Source organism: Molothrus aeneus, chromosome 3 (assembly GCF_037042795.1).
Source record: "Molothrus aeneus isolate 106 chromosome 3, BPBGC_Maene_1.0, whole genome shotgun sequence".
Classification (NCBI taxonomy): Eukaryota; Metazoa; Chordata; class Aves; order Passeriformes; family Icteridae; genus Molothrus; species Molothrus aeneus.
In genome coordinates this window covers 35,194,980-35,204,730 of record NC_089648.1, presented here as the reverse complement: position 1 = coordinate 35,204,730, position 9,751 = coordinate 35,194,980, and the positions used below count along the sequence as shown (strand labels likewise).

Genomic DNA, 9,751 nt, shown 5'->3' with positions numbered 1-9,751 from the left:
AGTTTCTGACTCCTGTAGTAGTTGATAAAATTGAGAAACTGTAGAGGATGAAGATACTCAACAGTTAGCCTGCTCAGTAAAAACCAGTTTATTTCCAGCTGAAGTCAATGGTAGAGCTACTGTCAACATCGTCAGTGGAAGTCTGCTTGGAGTCCTGAACCCTGTGTAAAACCAGAGGTGGGGCATCAGGGAGGGACCCCAGCAGAGCTTGAATTTCTGTAATCACTGCCTGCACATGGACCTTTGGAGAAGGCAAAATCACCATTTGTCTTCGTTTTCCATGACTTGTATGTGTGGAAGGTATGAAATGTTTCCGAGTCTTGCAGTGTTTTCATACAAGAAATGTAAGAACTGTCTAAGCTGAATTTGGAAATCTAGTATAAATGGTCAAGTCAACAGTTAAAAAGTAATTAAGAAAGGAAGAGAGTTTTGAGAAAATCTCTTTGAGCTGGTTTTATGATGTTAAGCAGTTACTGCATTGAATATAGGAAATCTTTGTTAGTATTGTTGCCCTACTTTCATCAGATAGCTGATTGACTGTCAAAACCAAAGCAAGCAAGGTTTGAAATGCTTTGATAGTTTAAAATGGAGTTGGGCAATGAGTAGAGATTGCTTAAATCCTGATTTATAAAAAAGTCCTTTGTAGTTGCTTCTTGGTTTTATCCTGTATTTTTTATCATACACTTGAGTTTGTTTGTTTGCATTTGACAGATAAATTTTCCCCCGTGTTTTCTTTCCAATTTTTTCAGTAAAGTGCTTGGTCTCTTGTAAATCTACAGAGGAAGAGGGGAATTGATTTTCTTACCTGCCTTGTATTGAGAGATGTAAGTGCAGGGAAGGAAAATATTAAAGGGAAGGCTGAATTTTTCTAGAGTTCTGCACTTTAGATAGTGTTGTTTTGTAAAACACACATGCTTTCTGGTTAGTTTCCTTCTGCAGATTGGTTTTCATGAAGGTTTCAGTGCATACACTGGCAAACAGCAATGTGGACAGTCTTCAGACAACCTTATTTAATGCTGTGTTATCTGTGTATAACTTAATTTTTTAAATTAACTTTTATTTTTGAGGAAAGGACAATATAATTCTGTTATCCTTGTTCTGTGCTCTACAGTTGCTTCTACAAGTAGTGGTCGTGGTCAGTGCTGAACGTGGCTGGCCATGAATGGAGAGGAGCTAGTGCCAAGGGCAAGCAAGAATTTTGCAAAGGAGAAACTGGAAGTTGTTACCCCATATATGTCTAAAGCTTTCCAGAATATGAATTTTCCTGTGGTCCAAATTAAATACTACTTTTCTTCATGCCCTTTAGTCTATCTCTGAGAGGAGGTAGGGCTCTTTACTCCTGGAAGGAAGATTAACTTGGTCTCTTTTGGGGAAGAAGTAAACAGTAATCCTTGAACCTCTGGAATGGCCAAGAACATAATGGGTGGTGTAGGTGATGACATCTAGGCAGATTGGCATACAAGAGGCATTAACACTGTAATTTCATGAAATGGCATGTATTTTTATTTATGTATTTTTTCTTTTTTTTCTTTCTTTTTTTCCTGTTTTTTTCCCTGTGATTTCCAGAGGCTTGCAGTAAATGATTTATCCACTGTGCTCGTTCCCTGTGCTGACAGAGCTGTAGCATAGTGCACTGACTGGGAAGCCTTATTTCTAGGCTGGCCTTGGACTCTTCCAGATCCTCAGGAGGAGGGGTGAGTTAATGGGGATTTACTTGTCTGTTTGAATGGTGCAATACATTACCTCTCCTTCCTGACATACTTCTCTAAAAACTGCACAAAGCACAAGAAATTACCTTTTTCCTGGTTTTCAGAAAGCTTCTGATAGGAAGGAAACAATATAGTTTGAATGTTTCTATCTTTACTTCAAACCAGGCACAAATACCTAGTAAATTTAAAGAAGAGTGGATTAACTCTTAAGCGATTTGATGTTGTAACCTTTAGTTTGTCATGATGGAGGCCGGCACATCCTTTCTCCTGGATGAAGTTTGTTGGAAAACCAAGCTTGATTAAGAAGCAGTGGGAGAAGAGAGATAGAAAAGCTGCAGTCATCCTATCAATCTGTTTTAAGGCCAGGTGGGTTTTTAATTCATCTTCCAGTCTCTTTGAATGTACGTTTGGAAAGGAGAAGAAATCTTCAAATGTTTTAGGCAAAACACAGTAATTTTTCCTGGGGTAGTCAGTTGGGTAGGTAAACCTTGCTTCTAGCTTGCTGGAATCTTGTCTTTGACCAAGTTTTAACTAAGCCGTAGATAGGCTTTAGGGGGGATTTTTTGTTTGGTTTAGAATTTTAAATAGCGTGTGAGCAGGGAAGAAATGTAGCAACAATCATTTTCTTACTAAATTTTTTCCAAATGTATTTGTGCTCTAGTGGTAAAATGTATAAGAGATTATACTTTTATATTAGTAGATTAAGATATGAGGTCTCTGCTGTTTGGCAGAATTATCATGCTGTTTCTTGAATCATCATCCCTGGAAGTATTCAAAAGACATTTGGATGTGGCACATGGGTCAGCGGTGAACACAACGGTGCTGGGTTAATGGTTGGATTCAAACATCTTAGAAGTCTTTTCCAATCTTTGTGGTTTTATGATTCCTTAATTTTTGCCAAGGGTGGAAATAAATGCCTAATTCTTATCTAAGAGAAGCTTCACAAAGAACTTAAACTTTCTCATGGAAACAGTAGGGAATGTGGGCAAAGGTCAATTATTTTTTTACCCTGGTAAACCCCAAACAGTTTTTAGAAATACCTGTGAAAGTAAGTGATGGTAGCAGCAAAAAACCACAACCATCCACCAAACCAGTGCATCCCAAAGCATGACAGAACTATATTTCTTTAATGTAGAGAGCAAGAGGAGTCACTTGAGACAGGTTTTCATGTGGTGCCTGATGTAATACCGTGCTGGTTTATTATTATTATTACTATTACTATTATTGTTATTATGTTCTCTCAGAACATTACAAAAGGTATAAGGGAGCAAAATTATTCTCTGAGACAGACCTCAGTCCTTTTGTGCCTGCTGGGTTATGTGCAAACAGCCTACGTGCCAGCAGTGTGGGAGTACAAAGCAGCCATAAAATTTATTTTACTTGACTCCTCTCTTCTGTCTGGCATGAAGAAGAGGGAGATGCAAGTTCTGGTTGCTAGACGATCCTTTCTGTCAGCTATTTTCAGACAATATGAATGTATTCATGTTTGTAACCAACTTGAGCAGAATAGCCCAGCTGCAGACTGTTATATTCTGCCTTAGAGCAGAAATCCAAGGCTCCACAGTTAGAATTAGTTTCTGGGTTTTGTTTTCTGATCCCACCTCCACCTCTTCTTGGGCTGTCATCTTGCTTGTGATGAGAAGGCTGATTACTGTATGTTAGCATTCTAGGCTCTGGTAAAATGAGTCAAGCTGCTGCTACAATTCCTGTGAAGCTGTCCATCAATGGTGGATGCAGACAGCAGAGCCATTAGAATTGGTTGGGCAGGTGGTGGTAATAGTTGAACACCTGCAGGAAATAAAAGCTGCATCAGAGCTGCTTCAAGGCAAACAGTATTCCCTTTTCCAGCAGCCTGACTGAAGAATCTTCATTTTACAGACAGTAGAGCACACAAGATAATGTTTTCAATTCTTAATCAAATACAGTTTTTCTTCAAGAAGCTGCTTTTGTGGGGGAGTTTCAGCCAGAACCTAAGTAACACTGAAATACTACAAGCCATTTGTGTTACCACCCTGTTTAATTTCCTTACAAACTTTAGATGAATGTAGAAACAAAATAATGCTTTAGGAGCCATGGTAGCTGTGGTGGATGAAAAGCCCTGTAATAGCTATCTGGTAAAGAAATTATAGGGATGGTCTTCATATCAGATCTCACATTAAGCTGTATTCGTATCCTGTCAGAGATGAAAAAAACAGGAATTAAATGTAAGTGCCAATAATTAGATGAGAGGAGTCTTGTAGCTAGGCACCTGCAAGATGGGTATTTAGACATGCTTGATTAGTGGAGAAAAAAAAGTCCATTAGCAAAGGAATATCTGTCACTGCATTTTCTCTTAAGAACTGAAGGCTTAATGCAATTAAACCCATTTAATGTGCTGCTTTCCAGGTACTGTTTAAATTTCATGTTCTCTGCTAGTTAGTTTCACACGTTGTATTGCTTCACCAAGGTGAGGGAATGGTTCAAAATCAGTGTGTCCCTGTCATATCCAAGCTAGGGTTACAAAAGTAATTCACACTTCTGTTGTACGTATTCAGTGGAATGAAGTCATGCAATGGATTCAGTTTGGCTGGGTGAAAAAAAAAATCCCATATTTGCATTGCTATAGTCCTTCATCATTCACATTTGATCTGTCTGGCATTTGATACAAGATACAGGCATGGACAACCTGCCTCAAGCTGCTACAGTGTCTACAGAAGAGAGATCATCCAAGATAGTAAGTGTAATTACTTCTCCAAGAGTCAAATTTGTGCTTCAGAATACAAGAAAGGCTTACAGGTTGAAGGTTTATTTCAGGTTTGTAAGATGAAACCTTACGCTTTATATGTTTAGCATCCTAGACTAAAGCATCAAATACATGGCTTTTAGTTATCCTACTTCCTACAAATCCCTTCTCCTAGTGAACTGTCTACCTTCACAGTGTTCATTGACAGCTGTTTTCATTTTGTATTATGCTTGTGTTATGACCTATCCCTGAAAGTGGGGTAACTGAGGTTCTTGTTAATAATACATCCCTTGGGGTGGATTAGAGTGAAATGACACTAAATTACCAGTGTGTATATGTATATATCTGCCAGGTTTATTTCAGAACAATTTGGTTGTCAAGGATAGGTGGTATGTAGGTTTGATTATTATCTGTAGAAACATAACAATACAGACACATAAAAATAACATTCAAGAAAATGTATAAAGAAAAGAAAAAAGAGAGAAAGGATAGGTGAAAGCCTCAGAAATTAGTTTGAGGGCACTTTGGGGGTCTCTGTGGTGTATGACACCTTCTAAGACATGACAGCTGCCTCTCATGACAGCCTATTTTATGCCCTGTCTTGAGGGATGAGCATGAGGCCTATGTGTGAATGTCCCAATGCCTCCCCAGCTACCCCACTTCCAAAGGGTCTTTTTATCACCCTTGTCCCTTATCTGGCTCAAACCCCAGCTGTGCCCCCTCTGCACCTGAGCTGTGATGATGCACATGACAGCAAAAGCGGCCAAGTGGCTGACTGTCTGAGTCATTGTCCATTAACATTCCAGTCTAGCAGCTTGACACATTCCTACCAGACCAGCTGTTTAGCTATTGAAGGGTTTTGCTGCAGAGGGTAGGGAAACAATTAAAAGGGCCTAAGATTTGGGATTGTAACAGTCAAACCCATCAGATGCTTCAGCAAGTGGGATTTTAGGATGAACATCTTTTGCTGTAACAAGTCTTTCCCTCTTTGTATTTTGGATTACTTTCCACAGGAGCTAAGAAAATGTCATCTTGAATTACCAGACTTGTGGAAACCTGTTCTGAGAAGGTGAGTGCAGATTTGCATGACTGGAATGGTATCTTTTGCTCCTCTCTTTGGAGGGCACATTCTTTTTCTTAATATTAATGTGACTAATCAGTGAAACTTTCTCTATATTCTTACTGGTTAAACCTGCTGGTCATGGGTATATCTCTAATTTAAGTTCTTTTGCCAGCATCCAAGAAGACTCTGTATGTGTGGATTCCTTTCTCTCGATTAAATAGTGTTATTTTTAAAACAAACATTAAACTTTTATGAAATCATACTCATTCCTGAGTGTTGTTGGTTTAAAAATTATTCTCTAAAGAGGATTTAAAAAGTGCAGTCTACTACGAGGTATTAATAGTGGCAAGAGAGGGTGCTGGATTCTGAAGCTTCTTGATTCATAGGGCCTTTCTGTATCCCTTGGAAAAGCTGCTTAAAATAGGGAAAAAGTCTTTTTAAAGCTCCTGTCTCTATACTTAATTTGGAATCTTGCAGCTATTTTTGAACTCAGCTACCCTGTTAAATTATTCATGCAAACTTCTTTGTCATGTGTTCACAGAAGTGCCTTGTTAACTCTTGTCACAAGTATTTCATCTCAAGGGAAGTGGTGTTGTGTTTCACCAACAAAAATATCCTGACAGCAGCTGCCAGGCATGTAAAAGAATAAAGACAGCCTGTGCTTATTTTTTCCCCCAAAGATTTATTATAACTGTTGATTATTCTCGAAAATTGTGTGTGAGAGATCGCTTTACAGTGTGCAGATAGACTCATCCTGCTTTATATATGACTAAAACCCCACAAACTAGCTTGTTGCTGCTGCTCAAGGAAGAACATTTTAGAAATTCTTATTTTTGCCACACAAACTTCACACAGTCAGTCATACCCATGAGTATAATACTAAGTATTGAATTGTCAGCTCTTAGCCTGTTGTGTTATAGATCCACTTTCTCTTTCTCCTTCCTTAATTACTGCTGCAGAGGCTGACTGATAAACTAATTACTATAGCACTGATATCCTTTGGCCAATAGAGGTGTAATCCAGGGTGAATTCAAACAGCCTGCCTAGAAGGGATGGCCTCTACTTTAATCATAATTAAAACATCACAGCAGCAGAGGTCCAGCTGCTCCAGAAAATATTCAGGAACATGGTCTGTACAGCTAGTGAAAAAATTATTTTCCACACAAAGGCTGCATTTTAATCGTGTTCTTTAGCAGAAATGACCTCTTGCCTGCAGTAGAAGTGTTGGTTAGAGTTGATAAACCTGGTAGCCCAACAGAAGTGAAGCTGCCTGCATCTTTGTCTCACCAGGTCCAGGCAGCATGAAGGCTGTGTGTGTATTCCCAGTAAGCACACAAACACACCTGTGTGTGTGCACATGGCCAGGCACACAGACAAACACATAGAAAACCAGAAAACAGCACTTCTGCAAATGGAAACAGGACTAATGCCATTTATCAGTAGAAACTGCTTTCTTGTAACTTGATTGGAGGTCAGATGTTGCCATGCCACACCCCCTAAGCACCAAGCTTGTCTATTCCCAACTGCCCCATGTAAGGGATACATGTGCAGCCTTTTTTTTACCTGTCCTAGACAACCCCACCTGTCTGATGGCAACAATACAGGGGGAAAAGGGAACTATGGGGAGAACAGAGGACATCTAAACCACAATAATGTAACTATACATCACTAAAGCTTTTCTTAATATTCACACAATAGTTAATTTTTAATTGTGAGAGCCAATCATCTCATCCATCTATAACAGAAGCACCCACAGGCTGTGGATCTGCTCAATAACCAACCTTGGGCAGTCCCCCTGCCAGCTGGCCCTGGCACCCTCTGCTCTCTGATCCTCTCAGGCAGAACCTCATGGCACAACAGTAAGGACTGAAGAAAGTCCAGAGAGATGAAAGTAGTCAGAAGGTGGGTGAGTAGTAGGGGAAGTGTCATTTGTCATTGTCCTGCTCTTGGTCTTTCGTGGTTTCTGCTTTCCTTCAGTATCACCAGCAGGCCTTTTGGCTAACCAGAGCATGCTCTGAGCCAGAACTGGCATTCCTCAATAGCTGGCAAATCCAGCTGGCAGACAGTGGGCTTTTAGCTGCAGCACAGAGGCTGGATTCTGTTGCATCCACACACTGAAGAAGCTGCAGCATCCTCAGAGAAATTAGTAAAAAAATTGATTTTGATACTAAAGTGCTTAGCAGCACTTCACTACTCTACACCTGGTAACACTCATGTGTGTTTCATGCTGATCTGCAAGTACAGATTTCATATTTCATGTCTCTGTCATGGGATTTTTGACAGCCACAGAACCAACCTGAGGTGGGGCAAGACCTGAGGTGGGGTGGTGTAAACTGTGTGAAAATAGTTAGTCTGTAATGAAATAAAGCCTGCCTTAGAGTTGTTGGTTTTGGCAAACTTTGCTATGGAAGTGAGGTTTAAACCATCAGGGTGTGTCTTCAGTGACCTGGGCAAGTTCAACAAGCCTCCTCCACACTGGTGCCAGGTTCTTTTGGTGCAAAGCTGAAGGAGGGGCTACAGCCTTATTTTATTAACTGTGAGAGAATATGCACAGGAGGAAGTCGTTTATCTTCAGTCAGAGCTCACAGCATCTCAAATACCAAAACCAATCAATCACAAAAGGCAAGTACACACGAAACCAATTGTCTTTGTTTAATGACAATTGGCATCCAAGCAGGGGAGCACCCCACACCTCTCAGAATAAATATATCTCAGGCCATGCATGGGCTGCCAACTTCCTTAACCTGTACTAACAGCCTGGGAGCACCTGACCAATATCCACCACACACAGCCCCATCCCTCCAGGGCTAAAGGGGCCAGGAGGGGTTTACAGGGGTCCCATGAAGAGGAGAGCAGCAGTCTGGGCTGGTTTGCTTCTCCCCATAGGAGAAACCAGTAGTACCTGGCTTTTCCAGTGGTGGCACAGTGCAGGGAGTCATGTATGGCTCCAGCCAGGACACTGCAGTCCAGCTGCCTGAGGGACACTGGACTCCCAGTCCTCCAGGTCTCTGTGAGTGAGGGAAGTAGGTGTAACAAACCTACCCCAGGGAGAGAACAACCCAAGGGGAGCTGAGCTCAGTTCTGCAGCTTGACAAGTCTGCAGAGCCTTGTGTAGCCTAAGGAAATCTACCCCAGTTACAGCCCTTCCCTGAGCCAAAAGCCCAAGTGGCTGCTGCTTTCGGAAGTAACCTGTCTGCAGGTTACTCTGCATCTCACTGTGCAACAGCAGACTGCTCAAGACAATATGATTTTGTTCAAGAAGCACTTGTACTCAAAAACTGTCCAGTGTCAAAATTAATTTCTTCTAGGGGGGCCAGGATGCTGCACAGTGGCCATTCACACCTCCCATGCCTCCATAATTTGTGTGGTGAAAAACCCTATGTAGATAGGAAAAGAAAAAATCACGACTGATAAGAGACAATGACAAAGCAAAGCACTCACTCCTGTCCCCAGGAGAAAATTGTAGCTGCCTGCTCTGGGTTAGCATCACACCTCCAACTGTTCTTCTCCCCAGCCACAAAATCCTTATGTTTTTAAAGAAACTGCTGGTCCTCACAGCACAGAAGAGACATTAAAGCAGTTACGGAACTGAGTGATAAGACTGGAGAAAATGCCTTCCAAACTGTCCCTACCCTGCAGTGTTGGCACAACTGAACCAAGAGAGAAATACATTTATTTGTTTCAGAAGGCAGATGTCATCAGCTGGGTGCCAAGATGAATATGACCCTTCTGTGCCAATGCTTATCTGAGCAGTAAATATAAGATGACAGCAAATGTCCTCATGAAATTAGCACAAAATCTTTGCTTCTCAATGTGTGCAGATTCAGGAGTGGACACGGGAACAGTGTCAGTGTGTCAAAATGAATTATTTCATGTACTGCTTGCTCCTGTGAATGCTTTTAAACCCTATATTTAGAAAAGAAAAAAAAAAGTTCAGAAATAAGGGCTAAACATTTTCATGACCATGAGCAGCTGAGCAGAATCAGACTGTGGACTTACTGCCCAGATTTGTACACTTCCACCCATGCAAGCAAGGTGAATTCAACCATTACATAAAAATAAAAAAAACCCAAAAGCAAAACAACAAAACAAAAACCAAACAGAACCCCCCAAGTCAACCAAACAAGCAAAAGGTCACAAGCTTTAAGCAGCAGCGTTGAATTTGTGAGGAAAATCCCAATTGCCCAGATCTCCAGTTTAGACTATCCACCCAGGCAAGGCTCCCAAGCACAGCACCTGAGATGCTTTGAATTGAAA

The 9,751-nt window shown here is 40.9% G+C and overlaps 1 long non-coding RNA gene across 1 annotated transcript; it reads left to right on the top strand.

Annotated features, from left to right (window-relative positions):
• The first annotated feature begins 823 nt into the window (after positions 1–823).
• LOC136554591 (uncharacterized) lies at positions 824–5,756 on the top strand. The gene is made up of 2 exons (XR_010783353.1): positions 824–2,075; positions 5,445–5,756. It is a non-coding gene; the product is annotated as an uncharacterized lncRNA (long non-coding RNA).
• The last annotated feature ends 3,995 nt before the right edge of the window (positions 5,757–9,751 follow it).